A 20,964-nucleotide genomic window follows, 5' to 3' on the forward strand; every position below is an offset into this window, starting at 1 on the left:
ATGAGAGTATGTTGTTTCATCTCACATGGGAAATCAATTTGATTAAGTTTCTTTGATTCTGAAAAATTGTTTTTGTCTGATTGTTATTAATGTTTGATTAATTTGTCTGCACAAGTTAATTGCAGTTCATGACTTGTGTAATAATGCTGTCTACATAATCTTGATGGTGCTACTATTCTAAGTTTCCATTATTACTTGAATAAATTTGCTATAAATATACGCAAATTGACTGTTATTGACTTGTTGAGCCTACGCATAGAGGCATTTTTTTCTTTGATGTTTTTTGCTAATATATATTATATAAGAAATATGATATCTTGTAACAGTTGAATTCACCCAACAGATGAATTTGTTAGTTCTGTAAACTGTGTATTTTGTTATGAAGATTGTTAGGCTCACTCTGTGTCTTCCACATATTTTCAATTGTGATATCATTGCATAAATGCAGGGAGCACAATATTTCATCATGACTCTGATGTTTATCTTGATTTGGCTGACATAAAGATGTGCTCTCAAGCCCATCGGAACTGCTACAGCAGGTTCAGCAATGCTGCACCACTTTTCAGCCTAAACAAAAGTTGAAGAACTGGAAAACACATGTTTTATGAACAATTTTATGGTTAATTTGAGGTTCAGTTTTGCATTTTAGTGCTATTTACTTGCAGTTAAGGGGTGGTGCAATAATTATGTGTACCCGGGGTGAATTCTCAAAATGGTCTGCCAAAAATCGCTTGCCCCCCCTTTGGCCGTGCCAAAAACCTTTGCCCCCCCCCTTTCGACGGGCCAAAAAACCTTTGCCCCCCCCCCCTTACACATGCAAGATTTTGGGGAACCTGAATTTAAAACCTTAAATTGTCTTAACATATAATGCGAGCAGGAAATTTTGCATATTTGAACGTGTTCAGAATGCTTTCCCACGCCTTTTAGGGCGTAATATAGAAACGGTGCCCAAAATATCTGTGCCAAAAATTGCTTGCCCCCCTTTCGACCTGCCAAAAATCGCTTGACCCCCCTTTTCGACCTGCCAAAAATGCTTGCCCCCCCCCTTTTGGCCTGCCAAAAATCTTTGCCCCCCTATAATTCACCCCGGGGTACACATAATTATTGCACCACCCCTAATTTTTTTAATGTGCAGGCTTTGAGGAGATTCACTCCTTTAACCCACAGGAGGGACTCTACCCTATTGAACCCTAGGTGACCCCCATTTCAGCCACACCACTTTATAACTTGTTTCAATGGGCTTGTGTGCTCTGATAGCTATGGCTCAATTCTAAACACTTTCACATGCAACGTCTGTGAATGCAATGAACTTAAATTGTTGAGAACTATTTATATACATGCTTGACTTTGACCATCAGAATGTATTGGATTTCATCCTTCTCAAAAGAACCAAACATGACATTCTATCCATATCAAAACTATCCTTAAGCACAGACAGTTGTCAATGTTATATATCTAAGTGACCGCAAACAGTAGTAAATGTTATTTATATGTATTTGCACATTCACAAAGACAGTTTACTATGATAATAATTCTGTCTCTGTCAAGTCATGTGCAAACCTCTTTCCTGTCACAACATATCATGTTCCCATCTTCAGCGGATGTTTTCATTACATTAATGTTAGAACATGGAGAAGATACTATGCTTCCCATGTTTGAACTTCTTTCTGACATCTAGCTGTCTTATCATCATATAAGGTTCCATGAGATTCATTTTGCCTGTCCCTAGAACAGACTGCCTGTCCAAATAATATTAATAAGCTGGTTCTCTTTTTCCATTTTTACCCTGGAAGTTTGAGAATTGATGTGGTAAAATTTCCCTCAATCCTTGCTGTAATAGGATGGTCAACATTAACATATGCCAAAAGGATTTGCAGCAATTTGCTGTAACCTTATCTTACACAATAACACATCTGGTTTGTTGCTGTTGAGTTGCTTTTTAGCATAAATAATGACAACATTTTCAAATAAGTTTGACCAATAAAATTTGTACAAATATGTGCCAGAGTTGCACATTGGTCCAGGGAGAAAATGTGGGGAATTAGGTGTATTCTAGTCCTAAAGGAAAATCATTGATACACAGTGTCACAGTTCTCTCATATATAAAACAGGAAGGGTTTGTTCAATCTAGCCACTCCAATTTAGAACTATCAGGATATGTTGTGTCCTTGTCACAAAGTCACTCTCATTCATTTTATCCACTGCGTTTTTGAGAGACGTTTCATTTGCCCGTACTTAGGTCTCTTCAGTGCATAGATAATGACATACATGATGTGTATGGATTAAAACATCACTTGACATGTAGTTTCTGTAAATAGCCTATAGTGATATGAGGTATATGTTTCACTTAGGTAATTCCCTGTACAATACAAACACATTAAAGCTACAGAATTATGGGTATATATTACTATCAAATATTGCAACAGGCTGATTTTGAATAATTGGATTTTGTAATGGAAAGGCTGAAATTATGGGAAGTTTTATGAAACTCAATAGTTGGGGTTTCTCTCACCAGCTTGTCATATGAGTATGTTACCTTTTATTACATCACTCCATATTTCTGTTTCCGTGCCCCACTGTTATTTATTCATGCCATGTAAATCATATCATGCTACCTGCTTTATTTTAAATTGGGCTATTCCATTTGAAATTTATCATATCCCTGGAAGATTTAAGACACATCTTCCACTGAGTAATTGGAATTGGCTAGGGTATTTTGAAACCCATATTCACTGTGTCAAATGGAAGTTACCCAATTGTCTATTCTATTTGAAACCCATACCCTGTGGAAGGCTTTAGCTAAATCATTTACAAGGGAGTATGAATTTCACGAAATGGAATATTCCATTGCCCAGAGTTTTTAGGCACTGTCTTCTGGAGATGACTAATAAGGTGCACAGAGTTTTTAAAAAATCATAAAAGAAGAATATTGATGTAGAAAAATTGTATGTAATTGAATGTCACAAATGAAATTTATTAGCGCTTTGGTGAAAGTATTTCAAAGTGACAACAACAGTATTGGACATGTGGATCATCAATCGTATGCCTGAATTACCTCTGGTAGGAGAAAGTTTTGAAAGTGAATATTTGTCATTAGCATGCAAGATACTCCTGTGATGTTGTGCGGTGGTTAGTCAAGTATTTATGGATGCTACAAGTAACTTGATCTTACATTTGAAAGTTTAGTAACTTCATTATATGAATGACATGAATGAACCTTTTGAAGTCAACAAGTTATATGTATAAATAGTATCCTGATATAACCCATGTTGTTGTTAACTCCTCGGGATCTCCTTCAGATAGCTAAACCTCTGTCAAACAGTCAGACCGGTTTGAATAAAGTAGTTACAAGTTGTCCCCAATGACAAACACTGACATGCTGCGCAACAGTTGGATGCCCTAATTGCCCTTAGATGCCTCCTTGTGATCAGACTGCACTGTTTGTAGAAGTAGATTGGTGCTTTAAGGCAGGGTACTTCATCACAAGTCAAGTTATAATCATTCAAGAGATAGTGTGGTACTTGCCTCTGGTGTGTGAGGTCCCAGGTTCAATCCCTGTCTTGCTGGGGTATTGGCTTGGTAGAGAGGGTATGAATTTAGTTTGCAACATCTGTACATTAAATTTAACTCTTGTACATTTTACAGAATTGGGTAAATGAAGATATACCCTGGGATTAAAGGTCGCTTTTGGCAATTGTCAAGTGATACTCAATCAATTTTTTTTTTTGTAAAGTATACTTTGTTGTATGATGTTTCCAAGAAAATCCCTAGTGAAGGATACAAAATCATAGTTAAAAACTTCTTCTCAAAAGTAATTTTCTGAAGTAATTTAAATCATGTCTAGGGTGTTTTTTGATATGGCATATATACCATGTATACATTTATTCATGTCATGTAAACTTAACACATTTAGAAATCGTATAAAGACTTCCCACATGGTTGATGGAATAAGTTCTATTATCTTATTCAAGAAATTAGTGTGAAAAAACATGTGAGCTCATAGTCTTGTAATGCTGCAATTAATTTGCTCTGTATACTCTGTGGGTAAGGAGACATCATTACTGGCACCTCTACCCATCTATGGAGGAAGCAGCAAATCAAACCTTCACATACTGCATTGCATGAATCACACATGCAACTTTATAGAACTATAGCAATTCGTCGCTGTTTTGGCATACTGTCATATGACGAAAAATGCCGTTTTGAGAAAATCGCATTTAAAGTTTTTCCAATTTTTGAAGACCCACTGGAGAGCACCAAAGTAAAATATGTTTATTATCATCAAAGAATATAATTAATAATGTATTTGTCTTTGTTCTCAACTTAATACAAACTTTTTATTCATTCACTAATTAGAAGTAATTAAGCTGCAAACTCATACGGCAGTATGCCAAAATATGCACAATTTGACAACCTATGTAAAAATATATGATACGCCATGTGATACGACAGTATGCCAAAACAATAGGAAACTGCAGTTACACGGTGGCCTATGGCGACATATCGTGATACGACTATGATACGACTGTATGCCAAAACACAGAATGAAGATTTAGGGGGGGGTGTTACATAAAAACCATGTCGTATCATACTAATTAGTGCCATATCTCATTAAGTAATTACATTTAGGTCTCAAAACTTTGTGAATATATAGAGTTTCATTCATAGATTTTGAAAGTTTATATAACTCATTTTGCCCAAAAATCGTCATACGACACTATGCCAAAACAGCGACGAATTGCTTTATAAGATTGTTATTAGTTCATCAGAACACCACACCAGGGTTAGTTGTACATCTTGAAACATATCTCAAGCCTCAGTCAAAGTAATTATCTTAATTTGACAAACTTAAAGATAAGGCAACAAAAAAGTGATGAAAAACAATTATGATCTACAGGTAGACAAAATTATTCCCTCGTTTTGCATGTGTTTTTGTCAAAAATCTACTTTTTGTCCAAAACAGTTTATTTTACATGCATACAACAATTCCATCAAAAATCAGTCCACTTTTGGCCAAAAAACAACTGATTTTATATGCATACAGCAAATTTAAAAAAATCTGCATTGGTCTGGCCAGCAGAACAGGGCAATGCATGCTGATTGGAAGAAGAATTCTCTGCATTGTGGGAATCAGTAATAATATATTTAAAATCATATATTAAATTGTTGGTATAGATGTCAGTATTCTGAGATGATGGTGATTGCATGGGTCGCAGCTCGGCGACTTACCACTGTGTGGAATAGTACGGCCAGCGATGGCGCCAAAATGCAACTCTTCAAGTCCACTGTCGAATCTGTTCTCCTATACAGCTGTGAAGCTTGAATGTTGAATTCCATTGACGCTTCTCACCGTGCCCTGATGCGCTACTGCCTTGGAGTGCATTTTCCAGATCGCCTATCAAACGATAATCTGTATGCCCGGGCAAAAGTTGCATCCGCGACATTGACACTCACACGCAACAGGCTACGGATTGTGGGCCATGCAATAAGGAGACCGGAACTGCCACTTTCCATCATCTTCCATCCTTACAATCAGGCCACAGAAGCCTATGGCCGTGGTGGAGCACTTCGCCGCACTTATCTAGCTCAGCTCATAGGCGATCTCAACGCCATTAACTTGACAATCAAGGACGCCTTCAGAGTAGCGCAAAACCGCACAGAATGGCAGAGACTTGTGGGATCTGTTAAATAACTGTATATTATAACTCTTTTAGTCACAACGCCTCATGTTCTTGAACTTGAGTTGCGTCACCTTAGTAGTAGATTGCAAATTATAGGGAAAATAATAATATTTTCACAACTGAAATTTTGACTTCAAGGATAGATTAAGCTAGATTAAAGGATAGTGGAGTCAATTTTAAAGCTTCATACTATAAGACCTGCTCCTACAAAACCTGGACAAAGTTGCCAAGGCTTTATTTGAGATACAGTTCGATAAACATGCCAAATTAATAGAAAACAAAGAAAATTTTGAAGCTAATGATGTATTTTTGAAGAACAAAAGATAGAATAATCATGATAATGTGATATATCATTTTCAAGCTAACAATCTGAGCATTTTTCAATTTGGATATATCTCCCAATCATAATTTCCTGACATTATCTGGATTTTGTGAGAGCAGGTTTTATATTCTCTTTCAGATACAACTTCAATTTTCACTTTAAAAAAATTACCATAAAAGAACCTTTCATTATTACATATCACATTATTATATTCCTCTGCATATTGTATGTCCTTTGAATAGAATTAGATTTACCATTCTTGTCTGCAACTTGTCTGTTGTATTAATTCAATCTCAATATATGCGAATGAGAGTATGTTGTTTCATCTCACATGGGAAATCAATTTGATTAAATTTCTTTGATTCTGAAAAATTGTTTTTATGTCTGATTGTTATTAATGTTTGATTAATCTGTCTGCACAAGTTAATTGCAGTTCATGACTTATGTAATAATGCTGTCTACATAATCTTGATGGTGCTGCTATTCTAAGTTTCCATTATTACTTGAATAAATTTGCTATAAATATACGCAAATTGACTGTTATTGACTTGTTGAGCCTATGCATAGAGGCATCTTTTTCTTTGATGTTTTTTGCTAATATATATTATACAAGAAATATGATATCTTGTAACAGTTGAATAATTTTTCACCCAACAGATGAATTTGTTAATTCTGTAAACTGTGTATTTTGTTATGAAGGCCAATCTTGCATGAGACAAGATTGTTAGGCTCACTCTGTGTCTTCCACATATTTTTCAAAGTGCAATTGTGATATCATGCAGGGAGCCCAATATTTCATCATGACTCTGATGTTTATCTTGATTTGGCTGACATAAAGATGTGTTCTCAAGCCCATCGGAACTGCTACAGCAGGTGCAGCAATGCTGCACCACTTTTCAGCCTAAACAAAATTTTAACTTTTAACAAAAATTTAAAGTTGAAGAACTGGAAAACACATGTTTTATGAACAATTTTATGGTTAATTTGAGGTTCAGTTTTGCATTTTAGTGCTATTTACTTGCAGTTATTTTTTTCAATGAACAATAAAATTTGTACAAATATGTGCCTGAGTCCATCATTGATACACAGTGTCATGGGTTCTCTCATAAATAAAACAGGAAGGGTTTGTTCAATCCAATCATTCCTATTTAAAACTGTCAGGATATGTTGTGCCCTGAATTGTTCTGGTCACAAAGTCACCCCCATAATAAAGTCTCATTCATTATATTCCCTGTGCATATATTCACATGCCCGCGCTTAGGTCTCTTCAGTGCATAGATAATGACATGCATGATGTGTATGGATTAAAACCTCACTTGACATGTCAGTGGCGTGCCGTGGCCGCCTAACCCGGGGCTGAAGAAGAAACAATTTTGCACTTCCTTCCTTAACAGCCCGAAAAGGTTGACCCAATTTTTTTTTTTTTTTTGAAAAAAGAGCAAAAAAAAAAAAAAAAAAAAAAAAAAAAAAAAAAACGGTTTTAGGCGCTAGCGCCTAAAAGCAACCTTTTTTCAAAATTTTTTATGCTTTTTCAATTTTTTGCGCCCTTTTTTATTTGCTAATTCGTTTTGCCACCCCCTTCGTTTTTGCTGCCCCTGTTTTTGCCGCCCCTTCTTATTCCGCCGCCCCTTCGTTTTTGCCGCCCCCTACTTTTTACCCCGGGGGGCTGGCGCCCCCAAAGCCCCCCGCAAAATACGCGCATGCATGTAGTATCTGTAAATAGCCTATAGTGATATGAGGTATTTATTTCACTTAGGTAATTCCCTGTTCAATACAAATACAGTAAAGCTACATAATTATGGATGTATATTACTGTCAAATATTGCAACAGGCTGATTTTAAATAATTGGATTTTGTAATGGAAATTAAACTCATTATAGTTTCTGTAGGTTTGTATTTTTCCTTGCCCCACTGTTATTTATTCATGTCATGTAAGTTATATCATGCTAATTACTTTATTCTAAATTGGGCTATTCGATTTGAATTTTATCATATCCCTGGAAGATTTAAGACACATCTTCCACAGAGAGAGTAAGTTTTTTAAATTGGAATTGGCTAGGGTATTTTGAAACCCATATTCACTGTGCCAAATAGAAGTTACCCAATTGTCTATTCTATTTGAAACTCATACCCTGTGGAAGATTTAGCTAAATCATTTACAAGGGAGTATGAATTTCAAATGGAATATTATTCCATTGCACAGAGCGTTTAGGCACTGTAGATGACTAATAAGGTGCACAGAGTTTTTTTTAAATCATAAAAGAAGAATATTGATGTAGAAAAATTGTATGTAATTGAAATGTCACAAATGAAAATTATTAGCGCTTTGGTGAAAGTATTTCAAAGTGACAACAACAGTATTGGATCATCAATCGGTTGCCTGAATTCCATAGGAACCAAAGTGAATATTTGTCATTAGCATGCAAGATATTCCTGTGATGTTGTGCGGTGGTTAGTCAAGTATTTATGGATGCTACAAGTAACTTGATCTTACATTTGAAAGTTTAGTAATTTCATTATATGAATGACATGAATGAACCTTTTGAAGTCAACAAGTTATATGTATAAATAGTATCCTTATATAACCCATGTTGTTGTAACTACTCAGGATCTCCTTCAGATAGCTAAACCTCTGTCAAGTAGTCAACGTTCTCCTTCAGATAGCTAAACCTCTGTCAAGTAGTCAACGTTCTCCTTCAGATAGCTAAACCTCTGTCAAGTAGTCAACGTTCTCCTTCAGATAGCTAAACCTCTGTCAAGTAGTCAACGTTCTCCTTCAGATAGCTAAACCTCTGTCAAGTAGTCAACGTTCTCCTTCAGATAGCTAAACCTCTGTCAAGTAGTCAACGCTTCTCCTTCAGATAGCTAAACCTCTGTCAAGTAGTCAACGTTCTCCTTCAGATAGCTAAACCTCTGTCAAGTAGTCAACGTTCTCCTTCAGATAGCTAAACCTCTGTCAAGTAATCAACGTTCTCCTTCAGATAGCTAAACCTCTGTCAAGTAGTCAACGTTCTCCTTCAGATAGCTAAACCTCTGTCAAGTAGTCAACGTTCTCCTTCAGATAGCTAAACCTCTGTCAAGTAGTCAACGTTCTCCTTCAGATAGCTAAACCTCTGTCAAGTAGTCAACGTTCTCCTTCAGGTAGCTAAACCTCTGTCAAGTAGTCAACGTTCTCCTTCAGATAGCTAAACCTCTGTCAAACAGTCAGACTGGTTTGATTAAAGTAGTTACAAGTTGTCCCCAATGACAAACACTGACATGCTGCATGACAGTTGGATGCCCTTAGATGCCTCCTTGTGATCAGATTGCACTGTTTGTAGAAGTAGATTGGTGTTTTAAGGCAGGGTACTTCATCACAAGTCAAGTTATAATCATTCGAGAGATAGTGTGGTGCTTGCCTTTGGTGTGTGAGGTCCCAGGTTCAATCCCTGTCTTGCTGGGGTATTGGCTTGGTAGAGAGGGTATGAATTTAGTTTGCAACATCTGTACATTAAATTTCACTACTTGTCCATTTTACAGAATTGGGTAAATGAAGATATACCCTGGGATTAAAGGTCGCTTTTGGTAATTGTCAAGTGATACTTGAAGAGGGTGAATCAATCAATAATTTGTGTAAAGTATACTTTGTTGTATGATGTTTCCAAGAAAATCCCTAGTGAAGGATACAAAATCATAGTTGAAAACATAATTTTCTGAAGTAATTTAAATCATGCCTAGGGTGTTTTTTGATATGGCATATATACATGATTTATACAACTTCGTCAAGATTGGCGTCAACATCCTGCACAAGACTCATCAAATTATGAAGATAAACTTAACACATTTAGAAATCGTATAAAGACTTCCCACATGGTTGATGGAATAAGTTCTATTATCTTATTCAAGAAACTACTATTTCAGAAAAAATTGCTACAAAGAGATGAAATTTACCATAAATTGGATCAAATATGTCAACATGTGAGCTCATAGTCTTGTAATGCTGTAATTAACTTGCTCTGTATACTCTGTGGGTAAGGAGACATCATTACTGGCACCTCTACCAATCTATGGAGGAAGCAGCAAATCAAACCTTCACACACTGCATGCATGAATCACACATGCAACTATATAGCAATTGCTTTATAAGGTTGTTGTTAGCTCATCAGAACACCACGCCAGGGTTAGTTGTACATCTTGAAACATATCTCAAGCCTCAGTCAAAGTAATTATCTTAATTTGACAAACTTAAAGATAAGGCAACAAAAAAAAGTGATGAAAAACAATTATGTTCTACAGGTAGACAAAATTTTTCCCTCATTTTGCATGTGTTTTTGTCAAAAATCTACTTTTTGTCGAAAACAGTTGATTTTACATGCATACAACAATTCCATCAAAATCAGTCCACTTTTGGCCAAAAAACAACTGATTTTATATGCATACAGCAAATGTAAAAAAGATCTGCATTGGTCTGGCCAGCAGAACAGGGTAATGCATGCTGATTGGAAGAAGAATTCTCTGCATTGTGGGAATCAGTAATAATATATTTAAATTTTGAAGCTAAAGATGTATTTTTGAAGAACAAAAGATAGAATAATCATGATAATGTGATATATCATTTTCAAGTTGACAATCGGACATTTTGCAATTTAGACATACATGTATCTCCCAATCATAATTTCCCTACATTATCCGGATTTTGTGAGAGAGCAGGTCTCATATTCACTTTCAGATACAATTTTCAATTGTCAATTTTCACTTTAAAAAAATTATCATAAAAGAACCTTTCATTATTACACATCACATTATTATATTCCTCTGAATATTGTATGTCCTTTGAATAGAATTAGATTTACCATTCTTGTCTGCAACTTGTCTGTTGTATTAATTCAAACTCAATATATGAGAATGAGAGTATGTTGTTTCATCTCACATGGGAAATCAATTTGATTAAGTTTCTTTGATTCTGAAAAATTGTTTTTGTCTGATTGTTATTAATGTTTGACTAATTTGTCTGCACACGTTAATTGCAGTTCATGACTTATGTAATAATGCTGTCTACATAATCTTGATGGTGCTACTATTCTAAGTTTCCATTATTACTTGAATAAATTTGCTATAAATATCGCCAAATTGACTGCTATTGACTTGTTGAGCCCTACGCATAGAGGCATCTTTTTCTTTGATGTTTTTTGCTAATATATATTATATAAGAAATATGATATCTTGTAACAGTTGAATTCACCCAACAGATGAATTTGTTAATTCTGTAAACTGTGTATTTTGTTATGAAGGCCAATCTTGCATGAGACAAGATTGTTAGGCTCACTCTGTGTCTTCCACATATTTTCAAAGTGCAATTGTGATATCATTGCATAAATGCAGGGAGCACAATATTTCATCATGACTCTGATGTTTATCTTGATTTGGCTGACATAAAGATGTGCTCTCAAGCCCATCGGAACTGCTACAGCAGGTCCAGCAATGCTGCACCACTTTTCAGCCTAAACAAAATTTAAAGTTGAAGAACTGGAAAACACATTTTTTATGAACAATTTTATGGTTAATTTGAGGTTCAGTTTTGCATTTTAGTGCTATTTACTTGCAGTTAATTTTTTTAATGCCCAGGCTTTGAGGGAGATTCACTCCTTTTAACCCACAGGAGGGGCTCTACCCCTTCAAACCCTGGTGGCCCCTATTTTGGCCACACCACTTTTTAACTTGTTTCAATGGGCTTGTGTGCTCTGATAGCTATGGCTCAATTCTAAACACTTTCACATGCAACGTCTGTGAATGCAATGAACTTAAATTGTTGAGAACTATTTTTATACACGCTTGACTTTGACCATCAGAATGTATTGGATTTCATCCTTCTCAAAAGAACCAAACATGACATTCTATCCATATCAAAACTATCCTTAAGCACAGACAGTTGTCAATGATATCTAAGTGACCGCGAACAGTAGTAGATGGTATTTATATGTATTTGCACATTCACAAAGACAGTTTACTATGATAATAATTCTGTCTCTGTCAGTCATGTGCAAACCTCTTTGCTGTCACAACATATCATGTTCCCATCTTCAGCGGATGTTTTCATTACATTAATGTTAGAACATGGAGAAGATACTATGCTTCCCATGTTTGAACTTCTTTCTGACATCTAGCTGTCTTATCATCATATAAGATTCCATGAGTTGAAATATTACCTTCATTAAGGCATTCATTTTGCCTGTCCGAAGAACAGATTGCCTGTCCAAATTGTATTAATAAGCTGGTTCTCTTTCTCTATTTTTACCCCAGGAGTTTGAGAATTGATATGGTAAATTTTCCTTCAACCCTTGTTGTAATAGGACGGTCAACATAATTATGTCAAAAGGATTTGCAGCAATTTGCTGTAACCTTATCTCACTCAATAACACATCTGTTTTGTTGCTGTTGCTGTTGCGTTGCCTTTTTAGCATAAATAATGAGAACATTTTAAAATAAGTTTGACCAATAAAATTTGTACAAATATGTGTCTGAGTTGCACATTGGTCCAGGGAGAAAATGTGGGAAATAAGGTGCATTCTAGTCCTAAAGGGAAATCATTGATACACAGTGTCATGGGTTCTCTCATAAATAAAACAGGAAGGGTTTTTAATTTGTTCAATCTAGCCACTACAATTTAAAACTATCAGGATATGTTGTGTCCTTGTCACAAAGTCACTCTCATTCATTTTATCCACTGAGTTTTTGAGTTACGTTATGCCCATGCTTAGGTCTCTTCAATGCATAGATAATGACATGTATGACGTGTATGGATTAAAACATCACTTGACATGTAGTATCTGTAAATAGCCTATAGTGATATGAGGTATTTGTTTCACTTAGGTAATTCCCTGTACAATACAAATACATTAAAGCTACAGAATTATGGGCGCATATTACTGTCAAATATTGCAACAGGCTGATTTTGAATAATTGGATTTTGTAATGGAAAGGCTGAAATTATGGAAAGTTTTGTGAAACTCAATAGTTGGGGTTTCTCTCACCATGCAGCTTGTCATACAAGTATATTACTTTTTATTAACATCACTCCACATTTCTGTTTCCGTGCCCCACTGTTATTTATTCATGTCATGTAAATCATATCATGCTACCTACTTTATTCTAAATTGGGCTATTCCATATGAAATTTATCATATCCCTGGAAGATTTAAGACACATCTTCCACTGAGTAATTGGAATTGGCTAGGGTATTTTGAAACCCATATTCACTGTGTCAAATGGAAGTTACCCAATTGTCTATTCTATTTGAAACCCATACCCTGTGGAAGACTTTACATGTAGCTAAATCATTTACAAAGGGAGTATGAATTTCAAATGGAATATTCCATTGCACAGAGGCACTGTCTTCTGCAGATGACTAATAAGGTGCACAGAGTTTTTAAAAAATCATAAAAGAAAAATATGGATGTAGAAAAATTGTATGTAATTGAAATGTCACAAATGAAAATTATTAGAACTTTGGTGAAAGTATTTCAAAGTGACAACAACAGTATTGGATCATCAATCGTTTGCCTGAATTCCATAGGAACCAAAGTGAATATTTGTCATTAGCATGCAAGATATTCCTGTGATGTTGTGCGGTGGTTAGTCAAGTATTTATGGATGCTACAAGTAACTTGATCTTACATTTGAAAGTTTAGTAACTTCATTATGTGAATGACATGAATGACCCTCCAAAGAAACCCGGACAAAGTCGCCAAGGCTTTATTTGAGATACAGTTCGATAAATGTGCCAAAAATCAATAGAAAACAAAGAAAATTTTGAAGCTAAAGATGTATTTTTGAAGAACAAAAGATAGAATAATCATGATAATGTGATATATCATTTTCAAGCTGACAATCTGAGCATTTGTCAATTTGGATATATCTCCCAATCATAATTTCCTGACATTATCTGGATTTTGTGAGAGCAGGTCTTATATTCTCTTTCAGATACAACTTCAATTTTCACTTAAAAAAATTACCATAAAAGAACCTTTCATTATAACACATCGCATTATTATATTCCTCTGAATATTGTATGTCCTTTGAATAGAATTAGATTTACCATTCTTGTCTGCAAGTTGTCTGTTGTATTAATTCAAACTCAATATATGAGAAAGAGAGTATGTTGTTTCATCTCACATGGGAAATAAATTTGATTAAGTTTCTTTGATTCTGAAAAATTGTTTTTGTCTGATTGTTATTAATGTTTGATTAATTTGTCTGCACACGTTAATTGCAGTTCATGACTTGTGTAATAATGCTGTCTACATAATCTTGATGGTGCTGCTATTCTAAGTTTCCATTATTTCTTGAATAAATTTGCTATAAATATACGCAAATTGACTGTTATTGACTTGTTGAGCCTATGCATAGAGACATCTTTTTCTTTGATGTTTTTTGCTAATATATATTATATAAGAAATATGATATCTTGTAACAGTTGAATTCACCCAACAGATGAATTTGTTAATTCTGTAAACTGTGTATTTTGTTATGAAGGCCAATCTTGCATGAGACAAGATTGTTAGGCTCACTCTGTGTCTTCCACATATTTTCAAAGTGCAATTGTGATATCATTGCATAAATGCAGGGAGCACAATATTTCATCATGACTCTGATGTTTATCTTGATTTGGCTGACATAAAGATGTGCTCTCAAGCCCATCGGAACTGCTACAGCAGGTTCAGCAATGCTGCACCACTTTTCAGCCTAAACAAAATTTTAACTTTTTAAAAAAATTTGAAGTTGATGGAAAACACATGTTTTATGAACAATTTTATGGTTAATTTGAGGTTCAGTTTTGCATTTTAGTGCTATTTACTTGCAGTTAATTTTTTTAATGCGCAGGCTTTGAGGGAGATTCACTCCCTTTAACCCACAGGAGGGACTCTACCCTATTGAACCCTAGGTGACCCCCATTTCAGCCACACCACTTTATAACTTGTTTCAATGGGCTTGTGTGCTCTGATAGCTATGGCTCAATTCTAAACACTTTCACATGCAACATCTGTGAATGCAATGAACTTAAATTGTTGAGAACTATTTTTATACACGCTTGACTTTGACCATCAGAATGTATTGGATTTCATCCTTCTCAAAAGAACCAAACATGACATTCTATCCGGGCATTCTATCCATATCAAAACTATCCTTAAGCACAGACAGTTGTCAATGTTACGTATATCTAAGTGACCGTGAACAGTAGTAAATGTTATTTATATGTATTTGCACATTCACAAAGACAGTTTACTATGATAATAATTCTGTCTCTGTCAAGTCATGTGCAAACCTTTTTGCTATCATGTTCCCATCTTCAGCGGATGTTTTCATTACATTAATGTTAGAACATGGAGAAGATACTACGCTTCCCATGTTTGAACTTCTTTCTGACATATAGCTGTCTTATCATCATATAAGGTTCCATGAGATTCATTTTGCCTGTCCCAAGAACAGACTGCCTGTCCAAATAATATTAATAAGCTGGTTCTCTTTTTCTATTTTTACCCTGGAAGTTTGAGAATTGATGTGGTAAAATTTCCCTCAATCCTTGCTGTAATAGGATGGTCAACATTAACATGTGCCAAGTGGATTTGCAGCAATTTGCTGTAACCTTATCTCACTCAATAACCCATCTGTTTTGTTGCTGTTGCTGTTGAGTTGCTTTTTAGCATAAACAATGACAAAATTTTCAAATAAGTTTGACCAATAAAATTTGTACAAATATGTGCCAGAGTTGCACATTGGTCCAGGGAGAAAATGTGGGGAATTAGGTGTATTCTAGTCCTAAAGGAAAATCATTGATACACAGTGTCATGGGTTCTCTCATATATAAAACAGGAAGGGTTTGTTCAATCTAGCCACTCCAATTTAGAACTATTTTTATTTATTTATTTATTTATTCACGGTATACAAATAGCCGGCAGGCAGCATAGGCTGAATAGCGCCGGCTTTACAAAATACAATTTACACATCAAAAATATACATTATATATACACTCAACAATTTACTTAAAAACAAAACAAAAACAGAGATACAGGCAGAGGAGTAAAATACCAGCAGAAGCATAGGATTACATTACTTTTTCAAATTGAGTTTACTGAGTTTACTATCAGGATATGTTGTGTCCTTGTCACAAAGTCACTCTCATTCATTTTATCCACTGTGTTTTTGAGAGACATTTCATTTGCCCGTACTTAGGTCTCTTCAGTGCATAGATAATGACACATATGATGTGTATGGATTAAAACATCACTTGACATGTAGTATCTGTAAATAGCCTATAGTGATATGAGGTATTTGTTTCACTTAGGTAATTCCCTGTACAATACAAACACATTAAAGCTACAGAATTATGGGTGTATATTACTGTCAAATATTGCAACAGGCTGATTTGAAATAATTGGATTTTGTAATGGAAAGGCTGAAATTTGGGGAAGTTATGTGAAACTCAATTATAGTTGGGGTTTCTCAAATCCACAAGTTGCCACAAAATTCGAAGTGTTTTACAAAATATTGCTTAACTGTCATAGGTTTCTTATATTTGCTTACAACATAACTTATGAGCATTGGGAATTAACCTTTGTAATGTAGGGCAATATGTGGATGATATAGGGTGATATTCAGGCATGGGTTACAATAGGTGATACTTGTGACATCAAGGTGCTAACCACATGTATCATCTTATTCCACATCCAAGAACAGAGTGAAAATAGTTCTCATGCAACCCATTTCAACCACACTGAGAACATGTTGGTTAACCTCAAACTGAAAGGTTCTGAAGGGGTTCAAAATCACAATTTGAATGTAAAATCATGTCTCTTCTCTACAATGTTTACATAGGGATGGGTTTCTTTTTTATCTTCAAAAAGATCAGTTTTTCCAGACAAAAAAGCATTTGCCCTAGTGATGTTCAGCTCAATTAAGAAATTGGTCCATGCCATCACCGCAAAATGTCAGAATATCACTTTCCACACAATTTTCACCTAACACTCCCCTTTAGTGACTCAGTGTTTCCTGAAGCTTAGAGTCTCTTACACCTAGTCACAGGACTTGTTTTATGTTTTGCCTCCTTTCAATTGATGTTGCTAAAACTAATATAAGTCCCAGAGTTGGTCCTCATTCAGAGGAGGGAAACGACCTTCAACTTTAAAGTTTGAATCTCCCTTTCCATCCCTTCTGTATCATGCAAAATGATCATTGTTCAGTTTTTCATATATGGAGCAAATATTTGTCTCAAATTAAAGCTGCTAGTCTGTTCTTTCTAATAATAACAGCATCAAAAACTCATTTTATTTCGAACCATGTTCCTGGTAGTGTGGGAACAATTTACACTTTAGATGTGCAGTGTTGATTGACTTGGCTGGAAGTATTCTGAGCTCTTCAAGTTTACTTTGTTTAAAGCTAAGTAATCAAAATATGATGACCAATGTATGAATTTATGAGGCTATATCTGGAAAAGAAGTGTATTTAAGATTTTATACCAAAAGACAATCAATCACATACAGACTGCTTTTCCACTGTACACCGTATGTTTAGCCACCAATTCTCTATTACACCATTTTCATTGGAAAAATAGGTCATTTCAAGTACAATTTTCTCATACATGGAACTTTCACAGAGAATTAAAAGTAGAAAGTTGAATCTGCAAAATGACCAAAATTTTAACATAGGATGACCTGAGACTTTTCCTGTTTTAAACCACTGAAGTGTAAAGACCACAAATTTATACTGCACCCTCCTTTTTAGGGAATATCAGTAGGATGTGAAAATTGATGTCCAACGGATGAATGTTGGGTTAGTTTTCATCAAAAGTGTAAAATAATGATAGAAAACATGTCATTTATGCATATTACTCTGAAATTTACACATGCATGGTTTTCAGTCCCCTTTTTTTCAAGCACTGCCCTGCTCTAATTAGTAGTATTTAACCATGTGCTAATATAGATGATCAAAATAAGAGATAATTGTTAAGGACATAGAGTATATGGTACAGATAAAATCTTTGATGGGTTCATGGACTTAAACACAGTAACTTCCTCTTAATGTAGTAGCAGCCCGGGTTGGGCAGAAGTGAAGATGTGTCATTAAAAGGGTCACAAAGAGTTAGACATGGCTCAAAGGAGTATGATACCAATGACCATCTCGCAACAATCTCACTGATTCAGATCAGTTCATTTCATGTTCATGTAGACATATGTTAAATATGTGGTTTCATTTAATTTGATTCACTTTGATCTGCATCACAATCCTCTCACTGCATGATCATGTATATTTGTCAATCTTGTGGATTGCTTGACTGCATCAGATATCATGTATACGCAGCTTACAGTTTCACATTAAATGGTCACAAAAATAATGACTGCATGTCTGGAAACATCTGTAGAGAGGAATTTTCCCAGATAGTTTATTTATACTATCTAAGTAGATGGCTTATTTATGCCTCTGTAGATATATAGCTTATTAATGCTTTCATCAGAAGATAACTTCATGCTATCTTCAGTACATAGCCTATTATATGCTATCGTTAATAGACAGCATATTCATACTCTATTCAGTAGATATAGCTTATGCCATATCTTCTGTAGATATCATATTTATGCTGCCTTCAGTTGAAAGCTTGTTGCTATCTTCAGTAGATAGCTTATTAATGTTATCTTCAATAGATGGATTATTTATACTACTCTTAGCAGATAGCTTGTTTAGTAGATGTCTAATTTATTTTTGCTTTTTTTTTTAAATAGTTGGTCCATGCTATGATAGCTGATTTGTGCTATCTTTGGGAGATAGCATTTTAAATGGATTTTACAGTAAACTAACACATTTGTTATCGTGTATCATGTTGATATTAGATCATCAAATCAAATTTAGTACATCAATATATTGATAATGACAGCAAAACAGAAAATATAGATAAATGTACTGATTATGTAAGAAAATGTCCCCCTCTCTTTCCTTCTCTTCTCTCTCTCTTTCCCTCTCTCTGTCTCTCTCTTTCCCATCTACCTCACTCATTTTGAAATATGGTCTCTTCTGTTCTACACTCATTTAATCAGCTGTTTATTCCACATCTTTATATGACCAAGTTTTCTTATGTTAATGTGTCTTGTTTATTTCTCATTTCAGACGCCTGATTGGTACTGGCATAACCAATCTCTATGCCAAAGACTTCAAGTCCTTAAAGAATTTGGAATTATTGTAAGTAACACATAGTTTGATTTTCATTATTGATATTAATACCTGCACAAAAATAAATGCTCACATTTCCAAATAATAAAAATGAGGATGGCGGACCCAGACAGGTCGTCTGAAGAGACGAGAAGTGAAGTTTGGTTGAAATAGGATTGGAACTGTTCATATGAAACCAAATTGTTGACAGACACAACACACACGAATGGGCACATGACTTGTGATGCCATAAGGTCCTTTCCTTCGGGCGACCTAAAAAAATTACGTATTATTAATCACTTTTCTTTCATTTTTAAAAATTAGGTCCACAAATTTATTTTATGGCCAAAACTATCCCAAAAAGTTGGAAAATGTGTAAATGTGGACATATTTAAGCGCCGTGTTTTGTAAAATAAATAAACTTTTAAACATTTGAGAAAGACGTAACTAGAACTTTAACTCTAGAGCACATTTTTGGACCTTTTTCAATAATGGGTTATTTTTTTTCCAAATTTTGATTGTGCCTTAGAATTCCTTACATACATACTTGTGTATATTTGTCCATGTTACTAAAAAATATGTAGTGAAAATCAAGTTACAAATTCCCACCAAATGCAATCCTGCATATACCACTAATTTGAAGTGGGATCCTATGCACTGTAACCTATTACTATACCGTCACATATGAGCCTATTTCTGGTAACGAAAAACAAGAAACACTTGTTTATGTGGTGGATCTTTTATAAATATTTTGTATCACCTAAAGACTAGTTTTAAATATCTAAGGAGTAATAAACAAGGATGTTATGGTGAATTTTGCCCATAAATTTCCATATCTTATCATGATATGTGGGTGTATTTTCAGCTATTCCAATTGAAATCCGCACACCCCTATGGAAAACATGTCCTTATCTTCCACACAGGGAGTTTAAATTGCAAATTTCAACTGGAATAGGCCAATATGTCTGACTCCCCACTTAACCAGAAGATCTCCTCCCACAATTGAAACATCTAAACACATTCTGAAAACATGTTTGTTCTAATGCATTTGTTAATGATGTATTCTTTGATGTTTAAAATAAATTTTTCTTGGAATTGTGCTTAAGTGCTGTTGATATAGGATATATTATTACAAACTTCTTCACCACTTAAATAGCACATGCATTGCTAGCGGTAAGCCAAAAATTATTTGTCTCCAAACATTTGCTCAGAAAGCTATACGTGTTATGCAGTTTTCTCTGTTTTTTTAATTTAGGGGGAAAAGCTATGCACTATGCGGAATTAGATAGATAGCTAGAAATCTTTCTTTATTGAGGGTAAAACAGCTTCAGTGACAAGCACTGCTTTCCAAGCAGGCCTTCATACAAAGTACATTATATACAAACATCATAATTATGATGTACAAGATGTACACATTTAAAAAAATGGAATACAACAAAAACGTAATGTGATAATAATGAAATTGATTGAAAATTACAATGTACACCACGATAAACTTTTCAAACAGGAGCTTGGCAACTTTTGATTTGAATTATTGTTTTATTGCATTTTTGCAGGTGATGTAGAAGTATGAGGCCAATCCAATTTCACATACCTATGTGCATAGGTCTCTGAGACATACTTTTTTTTGCCCAAGTTGTATTTGGTTTACACTTGTAAAAGGATGTTGTGAACCAACATTCTGGATGTTGTTGTACAAGATCAACAGTTTACAATATTTACTTAATGGCTGCTAAGTGAAAAAAACTATAATTTTTCAGAAATAGTTATACTTTTCAAACTCAA

General features: G+C 34.8%; 1 protein-coding gene across 1 annotated transcript in view; it reads left to right on the forward strand.

Moving 5' to 3' along the window:
* LOC140152510 (follicle-stimulating hormone receptor-like) overlaps positions 1–20,964 on the forward strand; it is a 459,585-nt gene that overhangs the window by 351,486 nt on the left and 87,135 nt on the right. The window contains exon 3 of the mRNA XM_072174850.1: positions 19,138–19,209. The gene's annotated coding sequence lies outside the window, so the exon portion shown is untranslated. The remainder of the gene's footprint in view (positions 1–19,137; positions 19,210–20,964) is intronic.

The sequence above is a fragment of the Amphiura filiformis genome, chromosome 5 (genome assembly GCF_039555335.1).
Source record: "Amphiura filiformis chromosome 5, Afil_fr2py, whole genome shotgun sequence".
NCBI classification, from domain to species: domain Eukaryota; kingdom Metazoa; phylum Echinodermata; class Ophiuroidea; order Amphilepidida; family Amphiuridae; genus Amphiura; species Amphiura filiformis.